Source organism: Phyllobates terribilis, unplaced genomic scaffold (genome assembly GCF_046119375.1).
Source record: "Phyllobates terribilis strain yellow unplaced genomic scaffold, ASM4611937v1 Scaffold_339__1_contigs__length_2057567, whole genome shotgun sequence".
Classification (NCBI taxonomy): domain Eukaryota; kingdom Metazoa; phylum Chordata; class Amphibia; order Anura; family Dendrobatidae; genus Phyllobates; species Phyllobates terribilis.
This window is the reverse complement of record NW_027363099.1, coordinates 1,059,398-1,074,832: the sequence shown is the minus strand read 5'-3', so window position 1 is coordinate 1,074,832 and position 15,435 is coordinate 1,059,398.

The following is a 15,435-nucleotide window of genomic DNA, read 5'->3' as shown; positions in this document are numbered from 1 at the left end:
TACAGAGATAATAAATACAGTGATGTCACATTACAGAAATAATACACATAGTGAGGTCACAGTACAGAGATAATGCACATAGTGAGGTCACAGTAGAGAGATAATAAACACAGTGATGTCACATTACAGAGATAATAGACATAGTGATGTCACAGTACAGAGATAATAAGCACAGTGATGTCACGTTACAGAGAAAATACACATAGTGATGTCACAGTACATAGATAATGCACATAGTGATGTCACAGTACATAGATAATGCACATAGTGATGTCACAGTACATAGATAACGCACATAGAGAGGTCAGAGTACAGAGATAATGCATATAGTGATGTCACAGTACATAGATAATGCACATAGTGAGGTCACAGTAAATAGATAATGCACATAGTGATGTCACAGTACAGAGATAATGCACATAGTGAGGTCACAGTACATAGATAATGCACATAGTGATGTCACAGTACAGAGATAATGCACATAGTGATGTCACATTACAGAGATAATAAATACAGTGATGTCACATTACAGAGATAATAGACATAGTGAGGTAACATTACATAGATAATGCACATAGTGAGGTCACAGTTCAGAGATAATGCACATAGTGAGGTCACAGTAGAGAGATAATAAACACAGTGATGTCACATTAGAGAGATAATAGACATAGTGATGTCACAGTACAGAGATAATAAGCACAGTGATGTCACGTTACAGAGATAATACACATAGTGATGTCACAGTACAGAGATAATGCACATAGTGAGGTCACAGTACAGAGATAATGCACATAGTGATGTCACATTACAGAGATAATAAATACAGTGATGTCACATTACAGAGATAATAGACATAGTGAGGTAACATTACATAGATAATGCACATAGTGAGGTCACAGTTCAGAGATAATGCACATAGTGAGGTCACAGTAGAGAGATAATAAACACAGTGATGTCACATTACAGAGATAATAGACATAGTGATGTCACAGTACAGAGATAATAAGCACAGTGATGTCACGTTACAGAGATAATACACATAGTGATGTCACAGTACAGAGATAATGCACATAGTGAGGTCATAGTACATAGATAATGCACATAGTGAGGTCACAGTACAGAGATAATGCACATAGTGAGGTCACACTACAGAGATAATGCACATAGTGAGGTCACAGTAGTGAGAAAATAAACACAGTGATGTCACATTACAGAGATAATACACATAGTGATGTCACAGTACAGAGATAACACACATAGTGATGTCACAGTATAGAGATAATGCAAATAGTGAGGTCACAGCACAGAGATAATGAACATAGTGAGGTCACAGTAAAGAGATAATGCACATAGTGAGGTCACAGTAGAGAGATAATAAACACAGTGATGTCACATTAGAGAGATAATACACATAGTGATGTCACAGTATATAGATCATGCACATAGTGAGGTCACAGTACATAGATAACGCACATAGTGAGGTCACAGTACATAGATAATGCACATAGTGAGGTCAGAGTACAGAGATAATGCAAATAGTGAGGTCACACTACTGAGATAAAGCACATAGTGAGGTCACAGTACATAGATAATGCACATAGTGAGGTCAGAGTACAGAGATAATGCAAATAGTGAGGTCAAACTACAGAGATAATGCACATAGTGAGGTCACAGTACATAGATAATGCACATAGTGAGGTCACAGTAGAGAGATAATAAACACAGTGGTGTCACATTACAGAGATAATGCACATAGTGAGGTCACAGTACATAGATAATGCACATAATGAGGTCAGAGTACGGAGATAATACACGTAGTGAGGTCAAAGTACAGAGATAATGCACATAGTGATGTCACATTACAGAGATAATAAATACAGTGATGTCACATTACAGAGATAATGCACATAGTGAGGTCACAGTAGAGAGATAATAAACACAGTGATATCACATTACAGAGATAATACACATAGTGATGTCACAGTACATAGATAATGCACATAGTGAGGTCACAGTACATAGATAATGCACATAGTGAGGTCACAGTAAATAGATAATGCACATAGTGATGTCACAATACAGAGATAATGCACATAGTGAGGTCACAGTACATAGATAATGCACATAGTGATGCCACAGTACAGAGATAATGCACATAGTGATGTCACATTACAGAGATAATAAATACAGTGATGTCACATTACAGAGATAATGCACATAGTGAGGTCACAGTACAGAGATAATGCACATAGTGGAGTCACAGTAGAGAGATAATAAACACAGTGATGTCACATTACAGAGATAATGCACATAGTGAGGTCACAGTACAGAGATAATGCACATAGTGGAGTCACAGTAGAGAGATAATAAACACAGTGATGTCCCGTTACAGAGAAAATACACATAGTGATGTCACATTACAGAGATAATACACATAGTGATGTCACAGTACATAGATAATGCACATAGTGATGTCACAGTACATAGATAATGCACATAGTGAGGTCACAGTACATAGATAACGCACATAGAGAGGTCAGAGTACAGAGATAATGCACATAGAGAGGTCACAGTACATAGATAATGCACATAGTGAGGTCACAGTAAATAGATAATTCACATAGTGATGTCACAGTACAGAGATAATGCACATAGTGAGGTCACAGTACATAGATAATGCACATAGTGATGTCACAGTACAGAGATAATGCACATAGTGAGGTCACAGTACATAGATAATGCACATAGTGATGTCACATTACAGAGATAATAAATACAGTGATGTCACATTACAGAGATAATAGACATAGTGATGTCACAGTACATAGATAATGCAGATAGTGAGGTCACAGTAAATAGATAATGCACATAGTGATGTCACAGTACAGAGATAATGCACATAGTGAGGTCACAGTACATAGATAATGCACATAGTGATGTCACAGTACAGAGATAATGCACATAGTGATGTCACATTGCAGAGATAATAAATACAGTGATGTCACATTACAGAGATAAAAGACATAGTGAGGTAACATTACATAGATAATGCGCATAGTGAGGTCACAGTTCAGAGATAATGCACATAGTGAGGTCACAGTAGAGAGATAATAAACACAGTGATGTCACATTACAGAGATAATAGACATAGTGATGTCACAGTACAGAGATAATAAGCACAGTGATGTCACGTTACAGAGATAATACACATAGTGATGTCACAGTACAGAGATAATGCACATAGTGAGGTAACAGTACAGAGATAATGCACATAGTGATGTCACATTACAGAGATAATAAATACAGTGATGTCACATTACAGAGATAATAGACATAGTGAGGTCACAGTTCAGAGATAATGCACATAGTGAGGTCACAGTAGAGAGATAATAAACACAGTGATGTCACATTACAGAGATAATAGACATAGTGATGTCACAGTACAGAGATAATAAGCACAGTGATGTCACGTTACAGAGATAATACACATAGTGATGTCACAGTACAGAGATAATGCACATAGTGAGGTCATAGTACATAGATAATGCACATAGTGAGGTCACAGTACATAGATAATGCACATAGTGAGGTCACAGTACATATATAATGCACATAGTGAGGTCACAGTACAGAGATAATGCACATAGTGATGTCACAGTACAGAGATAATGCACATAGTGAGGTCACAGTAGTGAGAAAATAAACACAGTGATGTCACATTACAGAGATAATACACATAGTGATGTCACAGTACAGAGATAACACACATAGTGATGTCACAGTATAGAGATAATGCAAATAGTGAGGTCACAGTAGAGAGATAATAAACACAGTGATGTCACATTACAGAGATAATACACATAGTAATGTCACAGCACAGAGATAATGCACATAGTGATGTCACAGTACAGAGATAATACACATAGTGAGGTCACAGTACATAGATAATGCACATAGTGATGTCACAGTACATAGATAATGCACATAGTGAGGTCACAGTACATAGATAACGCACATAGAGAGGTCAGAGTACAGAGATAATGCATATAGTGATGTCACAGTACATAGATAATGCACATAGTGAGGTCACAGTAAATAGATAATGCACATAGTGATGTCACAGTACAGAGATAATGCACATAGTGACGTCACAGTACATAGATAATGCACATAGTGATGTCACAGTACAGAGATAATGCACACAGTGATGTCACATTACAGAGATAATAGACATAGTGATGTCACAGTACAGAGATAATAAGCACAGTGATGTCACGTTACAGAGATAATACACATAGTGATGTCACAGTACAGAGATAATGCACATAGTGAGGTCACAGTACAGAGATAATGCACATAGTGATGTCACATTACAGAGATAATAAATACAGTGATGTCACATTACAGAGATAATAGACATAGTGAGGTAACATTACATAGATAATGCACATAGTGAGGTCACAGTACAGAGATAATGCACATAGTGAGGTCACAGTAGAGAGATAATAAACACAGTGATGTCACATTACAGAGATAATAGACATAGTGATGTCACAGTACAGAGATAATAAGCACAGTGATGTCACGTTACAGAGATAATACACATAGTGATGTCACAGTACAGAGATAATGCACATAGTGAGGTCATAGTACATAGATAATGCACATAGTGAGGTCAGAGTACATAGATAATGCACATAGTGAGGTCACAGTACATAGATAATGCACATAGTGAGGTCACAGTACATATATAATGCACATAGTGAGGTCACAGTACAGAGATAATGCACATAGTGAGGTCACAGTAGTGAGAAAATAAACACAGTGATGTCACATTACAGAGATATTACACATAGTGATGTCACAGTACAGAGATAACACACATAGTGATGTCACAGTATAGAGATAATGCAAATAGTGAGGTCACAGTAGAGAGATAATGAACACAGTGATGTCACATTACAGAGATAATACACATAGTAATGTCACAGCACAGAGATAATGCACATAGTGATGTCACAGTACATAGATAATGCACATAGTGAGGTCACAGTACATAGATAATGCACATAGTGAGGTCACAGTACAGAGATAATGCACATAGTGAGGTCACAGTAGAGAGATAATAAACACAGTGATGTCACATTAGAGAGATAATACACATAGTGATGTCACAGTATATAGATCATGCACATAGTGATGTCACAGTACATAGATAATGCACATAGTCAGGTCACAGTACATAGATAACGCACATAGTGAGGTCACAGTACAGAGATAATGCACATAGTAATGTCACAGTACATAGATAATGCACATAGTGATGTCACAGTACATAGATAATGCACATAGTGAGGTCACAGTACATAGATAACGCACATAGCGAGGTCACAGTACAGAGATAATGCACATAGTGATGTCACAGTACATAGATAATGCACATAGTGAGGTCACAGTACATAGATAATGCACATAGTGATGTCACAATACAGAGATAATGCACATAGTGATGTCACATTACAGAGATAATAAACACAGTGATGTCACATTAGAGAGATAATACACATAATGAGGTCACATTACATGGATAATGCACATAGTGAGGTCACAGTACAGAGATAATGCACATAGTGAGGTCACAGTACAGAGATAATAAACAGAGTGATGTCACATTACAGAGATAATACACATAGTGATCTCAGAGTACAGAGATAATGCACATAGTGAGTTCACACTACAGAGATAATGCACATAGTGAGGTCACAGTACATAGATAATGCACATAGTGATGTCACAGTACATAGATAATGCACATAGTGAGGTCACAGTACATAGATAATGCTCATAGTGAGGTCAGAGTACAGAGATAATGCACGTAGTGAGGTCACAGTACAGAGATAATGCACATAGTGAGGTCACAGTAGAGAGATAATAAACACAGTGATGTCACATTACAGAGATAATGCACATAGTGAGGTCACAGTACATAGATAATGCACATAATGAGGTCAGAGTACAGAGATAATGCAAATAGTGAGGTCACACTACTGAGATAATGCACATAGTGAGGTCACAGTACATAGATAATGCACATAGTGAGGTCAGAGTACAGAGATAATGCAAATAGTGAGGTCAAACTACAGAGATAATGCACATAGTGAGGTCACAGTAGACAGATAATAAACACAGTGATGTCACATTACAGAGATAATGCACATAGTGAGGTCACAGTACATAGATAATGCACATAATGAGGTCAGAGTACAGGGATAATGCACGTAGTGAGGTCAAAGTACAGAGATAATGCACATAGTGATGTCACATTACAGAGATAATAAATACAGTGATGTCACATTACAGAGATAATGCACATAGTGAGGTCACAGTAGAGAGATAATAAACACAGTGATATCACATTACAGAGATAATACACATTGTGATGTCACAGTACATAGATAATGCACATAGTGAGGTCACAGTACATAGATAATGCACATAGTGAGGTCACAGTACAGAGATAATGCACATAGTGATGTCATAGTACATAGATAATGCACATAGTGATGTCACAGTACAGAGATAATACACATAGTGATGTCACAGTACATAGATAATGCACATAGTGATGTCACAGTACATAGATAATGCACATAGTGAGGTCACAGTACATAGATAATGCACATAGTGAGGTCACAGTAAATAGATAATGCACATAGTGATGTCACAATACAGAGATAATGCACATAGTGAGGTCACAGTACATAGATAATGCACATAGTGATGCCACAGTACAGAGATAATGCACATAGTGATGTCACGTTACAGAGATAATAAATACAGTGATGTCACATTACAGAGATAATACACATAGTGTGGTCACAGTACAGAGATAATGCACATAGTGAGGTCACAGTAGAGAGATAATAAACACAGTGATGTCACATTACAGAGATAATAGACATAGTGATGTCACAGTACAGAGATAATAAACACAGTGATGTCACGTTACAGAGAAAATACACATAGTGATGTCACAGTACAGAGATAATACACATAGTGATGTCACAGTACATAGATAATGCACATAGTGAGGTCACAGTACATATATAATGCACATAGTGAGGTCACAGTACAGAGATAATGCACATAGTGATGTCACAGTACAGAGATAATGCACATAGTGAGGTCACAGTAGTGAGAAAATAAACACAGTGATGTCACATTACAGAGATAATACACATAGTGATGTCACAGTACAGAGATAACACACATAGTGATGTCACAGTATAGAGATAATGCAAATAGTGAGGTCACAGTAGAGAGATAATAAACACAGTGATGTCACATTACAGAGATAATACACATAGTAATGTCACAGCACAGAGATAATGCACATAGTGATGTCACAGTACAGAGATAATAAGCACAGTGATGTCACGTTACAGAGAAAATACACATAGTGATGTCACATTACAGAGATAATACACATAGTGATGTCACAGTACATAGATAATGCACATAGTGATGTCACAGTACATAGATAATACACATAGTGAGGTCACAGTACATAGATAACGCACATAGAGAGGTCAAAGTACAGAGATAATGCACATAGTGATGTCACAGTACAGAGATAATGCACATAGTGATGTCACATTACAGAGATAATAAATACAGTGATGACACATTACAGAGATAATAGACATAGTGAGGTAACATTACATAGATAATGCACATAGTGAGGTCACAGTAGAGAGATAATAAACACAGTGATGTCACATTACAGAGATAATACACATAGTGAGGTCACAGTACAGAGATAATGCACATAGTGAGGTCACAGTACAGAGATAATAAGCACAGTGATGTCATGTTACAGAGATAATACACATAGTGATGTCACAGTACAGAGATAATGCACATAGTGAGGTCACAGTACAGAGATAATGCACATAGTGATGTCACATTACAGAGATAATAAATACAGTGATGTCACATTACAGAGATAATAGACATAGTGAGGTAACATTACATAGATAATGCACATAGTGAGGTCACAGTTCAGAGATAATGCACATAGTGAGGTCACAGTAGAGAGATAATAAACACAGTGATGTCACATTACAGAGATAATAGACACAGTGATGTCACAGTACAGAGATAATAAGCACAGTGATGTCACGTTACAGAGATAATACACATAGTGATGTCACAGTACAGAGATAATGCACATAGTGAGGTCATAGTACATAGATAATGCACATAGTGAGGTCACAGTACATAGATAATGCACATAGTGAGGTCACAGTACATATATAATGCACATAGTGAGGTCACAGTACAGAGATAATGCACATAGTGATGTCACAGTACAGAGATAATGCACATAGTGAGGTCACAGTAGTGAGAAAATAAACACAGTGATGTCACATTACAGAGATAATACACATAGTGATGTCACAGTACAGAGATAACACACATAGTAATGTCACAGCACAGAGATAATGCACATAGTGATGTCACAGTACAGAGATAATAAGCACAGTGATGTCACGTTACAGAGAAAATACACATAGTGATGTCACATTACAGAGATAATACACATAGTGATGTCACAGTACATAGATAATGCACATAGTGATGTCACAGTATAGAGATAATGCAAATAGTGAGGTCACAGTAGAGAGATAATAAACACAGTGATGTCACATTACAGAGATAATACACATAGTGATGTCACAGTACAGAGATAACACACATAGTAATGTCACAGCACAGAGATAATGCACATAGTGATGTCACAGTACAGAGATAATAAGCACAGTGATGTCACGTTACAGAGAAAATACACATAGTGATGTCACATTACAGAGATAATACACATAGTGATGTCACAGTACATAGATAATGCACATAGTGTTGTCACAGTACATAGATAATGCACATAGTGAGGTCACAGTACATAGATAACGCACATAGAGAGGTCAGAGTACAGAGATAATGCATATAGTGATGTCACAGTACATAGATAATGCACATAGTGAGGTCACAGTAAATAGATAATGCACATAGTGATGTCACAGTACAGAGATAATGCACATAGTGAGGTCACAGTACATAGATAATGCACATAGTGATGTCACAGTACAGAGATAATGCACATAGTGATGTCACATTACAGAGATAATAAATACAGTGATGTCACATTACAGAGATAATAGACATAGTGAGGTAACATTACATAGATAATGCACATAGTGAGGTCACAGTTCAGAGATAATGCACATAGTGAGGTCACACTAGAGAGATAATAAACACAGTGATGTCACATTACAGAGATAATAAGCACAGTGATGTCACGTTACAGAGATAATACACATAGTGATGTCACAGTACATAGATAATGCACATAGTGAGGTCACAGTACATAGATAATGCACATAGTGAGGTCACAGTAAATAGATAATGCACATAGTGATGTCACAATACAGAGATAATGCACATAGTGAGGTCACAGTACATAGATAATGCACATAGTGATGCCACAGTACAGAGATAATGCACATAGTGATGTCACATTACAGAGATAATAAATAGTGATGTCACATTACAGAGATAATACACATAGTGAGGTCACAGTACAGAGATAATGCACATAGTGAGGTCACAGTAGAGAGATAATAAGCACAGTGATGTCACATTACAGAGATAATGCACATAGTGATGTCACGTTACAGAGAAAATACATATAGTGATGTCACATTACAGAGATAATACACATAGTGATGTCACAGAACATAGATAATGCACATAGTGATGTCACAGTACATAGATAATACACATAGTGAGGTCACAGTAAATAGATAATGCACATAGTGATGTCACAGTACAGAGATAATGCACATAGTGAGGTCACAGTACATAGATAATGCACATAGTGATGTCACAGTACAGAGATAATGCACATAGTGATGTCACATTACAGAGATAATAAATACAGTGATGTCACATTACAGAGATAATACACATAGTGATGTCACAGTACAGAGATAATGCACATAGTGAGGTCACAGTACAGAGATAATGCACATAGTGATGTCACATTACAGAGATAATAAATACAGTGATGTCACATTACAGAGATAATGCACATAGTGAGGTCACAGTTCAGAGATAATGCACATAGTGAGGTCACAGTAGAGAGATAATAAACACAGTGATGTCACATTACAGAGATAATAGACATAGTGATGTCACAGTACAGAGATAATAAGCACAGTGATGTCACGTTACAGAGATAATACACATAGTGATGTCACAGTACAGAGAAAATGCACATAGTGAGGTCATAGTACATAGATAATGCACATAGTGAGGTCAGAGTACATAGATAATGCACATAGTGAGGTCACAGTACAGAGATAATGCACATAGTGAGGTCACAGTAGTGAGAAAATAAACACAGTGATGTCACATTACAGAGATAATACACATAGTAATGTCACAGCACAGAGATAATGCACATAGTGATGTCACAGTACATAGATAATGCACATAGTGAGGTCACAGTACATAGATAATGCACATAGTGAGGTCACAGTACAGAGATAATGCACATAGTGAGGTCACAGTAGAGAGATAATAAACACAGTGATGTCACATTAGAGAGATAATACACATAGTGATGTCACAGTATATAGATCATGCACATAGTGATGTCACAGTACATAGATAATGCACATAGTCAGGTCACAGTACATAGATAACGCACATAGTGAGGTCACAGTACAGAGATAATGCACATAGTGATCTCACAGTACATAGATAATGCACATAGTGAGGTCACAGTACATAGATAATGCACATAGTGATGTCACAGTACAGAGATAATGCACATAGTGATCTCACATTACAGAGATAATAAACACAGTGATGTCACATTAGAGAGATAATACACATAGTGAGGTCACATTACATAGATAATGCACATAGTGAGGTCACAGTACAGAGATAATGCACATAGTGAGGTCACAGTAGAGAGATAATAAACACAGTGATGTCACATTACAGAGATAATGCACATAGTGAGGTCACAGTACAGAGATAATGCACATAGTGAGGTCACAGTAGAGAGATAATAAACACAGTGAGGTCACAGTACAGAGATAATAAACAGAGTGATGTCACATTACAGAGATAATACACATAGTGATGTCAGAGTACAGAGATAATGCACATAGTGAGGTCACACTACAGAGATAATGCACATAGTGAGGTCACAGTATATAGATAATGCACATAGTGAGGTCACAGTACATAGATAATGCTCATAGTGAGGTCAGAGTACAGAGATAATGCACGTAGTGAGGTCACAGTACAGAGATAATGCACATAGTGAGGTCACAGTAGAGAGATAATAAACACAGTGATGTCACATTACAGAGATAATTCACATAGTGAGGTCACAGTACATAGATAATGCACATAATGAGGTCAGAGTACAGAGATAATGCACGTAGTGAGGTCAGAGTACATAGATAATGCACATAGTGAGGTCACACTACTGAGATAATGCACATAGTGAGGTCACAGTACATAGATAATGCACATAGTGAGGTCACAGTACAGAGATAATGCAAATAGTGAGGTCAAACTACAGAGATAATGCAAATAGTGAGGTCACAGTAGACAGATAATAAACACAGTGATGTCACATTACAGAGATAATGCACATAGTGAGGTCACAGTACATAGATAATAAATACAGTGATGTCACATTACAGAGATAATGCACATAGTGATGTCATAGTACATAGATAATGCACATAGTGATGTCACAGTACAGAGATAATACACATAGTGATGTCACAGTACATAGATAATGCACATAGTGATGTCACAGTACATAGATAATGCACATAGTGAGGTCACAGTACAGAGATAATGCACATAGTGATGTCATAGTACATAGATAATGCACATAGTGATGTCACAGTACAGAGATAATACACATAGTGATGTCACAGTACATAGATAATGCACATAGTGATGTCACAGTACATAGATAATGCACATAGTGAGGTCACAGTACATAGATAATGTACATAGTGAGGTCACAGTAAATAGATAATGCACATAGTGATGTCACAATACAGAGATAATGCACATAGAGAGGTCACAGTACATAGATAATGCACATAGTGATGCCACAGTACAGAGATAATGCACATAGTGATGTCACGTTACAGAGATAATAAATACAGTGATGTCACATTACAGAGATAATACACATAGTGAGGTGACAGTACAGAGATAATGCACATAGTGAGGTCACAGTAGAGAGATAATAAACACAGTGATGTCACATTACAGAGATAATAGACATAGTGAGGTCACAGTAGAGAGATAATAAACACATTGATGTCACGTTACAGAGAAAATACACATAGTGATGTCACAGTACATAGATAATGCATATAGTGATGTCACAGTACATAGATAATGCACATAGTGAGGTCACAGTAAATAGATAATGCACATAGTGATGTCACAGTACAGAGATAATGCACATAGTGAGGTCACAGTACATAGATAATGCACATAGTGATGTCACAGTACAGAGATAATAAATACAGTGATGTCCCATTACAGAGATAATAGACATAGTGAGGTAACATTACATAGATAATGCACATAGTGAGGTCACAGTTCAGAGATAATGCACATAGTGAGGTCACAGTAGAGAGATAATAAACACAGTGATGTCACATTACAGAGATAATAGACATAGTGATGTCACAGTACAGAGATAATAAGTACAGTGATGTCACGTTACAGAGATAATACACATACTGATGTCACAGTACAGAGATAATGCACATAGTGAGGTCACAGTAGAGAGATAATAAGCACAGTGATGTCACATTACAGAGATAATAGACATAGTGAGGTAACATTACATAGAAAATGCACATAGTGATGTCACAGTACAGAGATAATAAGCACAGTGATGTCACGTTACAGAGATAATACACATAGTGATGTCACAGTACAGAGATAATGCACATAGTGAAGTCACAGTACATAGATAATGCACATAGTGAGGTCACAGTAGAGAGATAATAAACACAGTGATGTCACATTACAGAGATAATAGACATAGTGAGGTAACATTACATAGAAAATGCACATAGTGATGTCACAGTACAGAGATAATAAGCACAGTGATGTCACGTTACAGAGATAATACACATAGTGATGTCACAGTACAGAGATAATGCACATAGTGAAGTCACAGTACATAGATAATGCACATAGTGAGGTCACAGTACATAGATAATGCACATAGTGAGGTCACAGTACATATATAATGCACATAGTGAGGTCACAGTACAGAGATAATGCACATAGTGAGGTCACAGTAGTGAGAAAATAAACACAGTGATGTCACATTAAAGAGATAATACACATAGTGATGTCACAGTACAGAGATAACACACATAGTGATGTCACAGTATAGATATAATGCAAATAGTGAGGTCACAGTAGAGAGATAATAAACACAGTGATGTCACATTACAGAGATAATACACATAGTAATGTCACAGCACAGAGATAATGCACATAGTGATGTCACAGTATATAGATCATGCACATAGTGATGTCACAGTACATAGATAATGCACATAGTCAGGTCACAGTACATAGATAACGCACATAGTGAGGTCACAGTACAGAGATAATGCACATAGTGATGTCACAGTACATAGATAATGCACATAGTGAGGTCACAGTACATAGATAATGCACATAGTGATGTCACAGTACAGAGATAATGCACATAGTGAGGTCACAGGAGAGAGATAAAAAACACAGTGATGTCACATTACAGAGATAATACAAATAGTGAGGTCACATTACAGAGATAATACACATAGTGATGTCAGAGTACAGAGATAATGCACATAGTGAGGTCACACTACAGAGATAATGCACATAGTGAGGTCACAGTACATAGATAATGCACATAGTGATGTCACAGTACATAGATAATGCACATAGTGATCTCACAGTACATAGATAATGCACATTGTTAGGTCACATTACATAGATAATGCACATAGTTAGGTCACAGTACAGAGATAATGCACATAGTTAGCTCACAGTACAGAGATAATGCACACAGTGTGGTCACAGTACAGAGATAATGCACATAGTTAGGTCACAGTACAGAGATAATGCACATAGTGAGATCACAGTAGAGAGATAATAAACACAGTGATGTCACATTACAGAGATAATACACATAGTGAGGTCACAGTACATAGATAACGTACATAGTGAGGTCAGAGTACAGAGATAATGCACGTAGTGAGGTCACAGTACAGAGATAATGCACATAGTGATGTCACATTACAGAGATAATAAATACAGTGATGTCACATTACAGAGATAATACACATAGTGATGTCACAGTACATAGATAATGCACATAGTGAGGTCAGAGTACAGAGATAATGCACGTAGTGAGGTCACAGTACAGAGATAATGCACATAGTGATGTCACATTACAGAGATAATAAATACAGTGATGTCACATTACAGAGATAATACACATAGTGATGTCACAGTACATAGATAATGCACATAGTGAGGTCACAGTACAAAGATAATGCACATAGTGAGGTCACAGTAGAGAGATAATAAACACAGTGATGTCACATTACAGGGATAATACAAATAGTGATGTTACAGTACATAGATAATGCACATAGTGAGGTCACAGTACATAGATAATGCACATAGTGAGGTCAGAGTACAGAGATAATGCAAATAGTGAGGTCAGACTACTGAGATAATGCACATAGTGAGGTCACAGTACATAGATAATGCACATAGTGAGGTCAGAGTACAGAGATAATGCAAATAGTGAGGTCACACTACAGAGATAATGCACATAGTGAGGTCACAGTACATAGATAATGCACATAGTGAGGTCAGAGTACAGAGATAATGCACGTAGTGAGGTCACAGTACAGAGATAATGCACATAGTGATGTCACATTACAGAGATAATAAATACAGTGATGTCACATTACAGAGATAATGCACATAGTGAGGTCACAGTAGAGAGATAATAAACACAGTGATGTCACATTACAGAGATAATACACATAGTGATGTCACAGTACATAGATAATGCACATAGTGAGGTCACAATACATAGATAATGCACATAGTGAGGTCACAGTACATAGATAACGCACATAGTGAGGTCACAGTACAGAGATAATGCACATAGTGATGTCATAGTACATAGAAAATGCACATAGTGATGTCACATTACAGAGATAATACACATAGTGATGTCACAGTACATAGATAATGCACATAGTGATGTCACAGTACATAGATAATGCACATAGTGAGGTCACA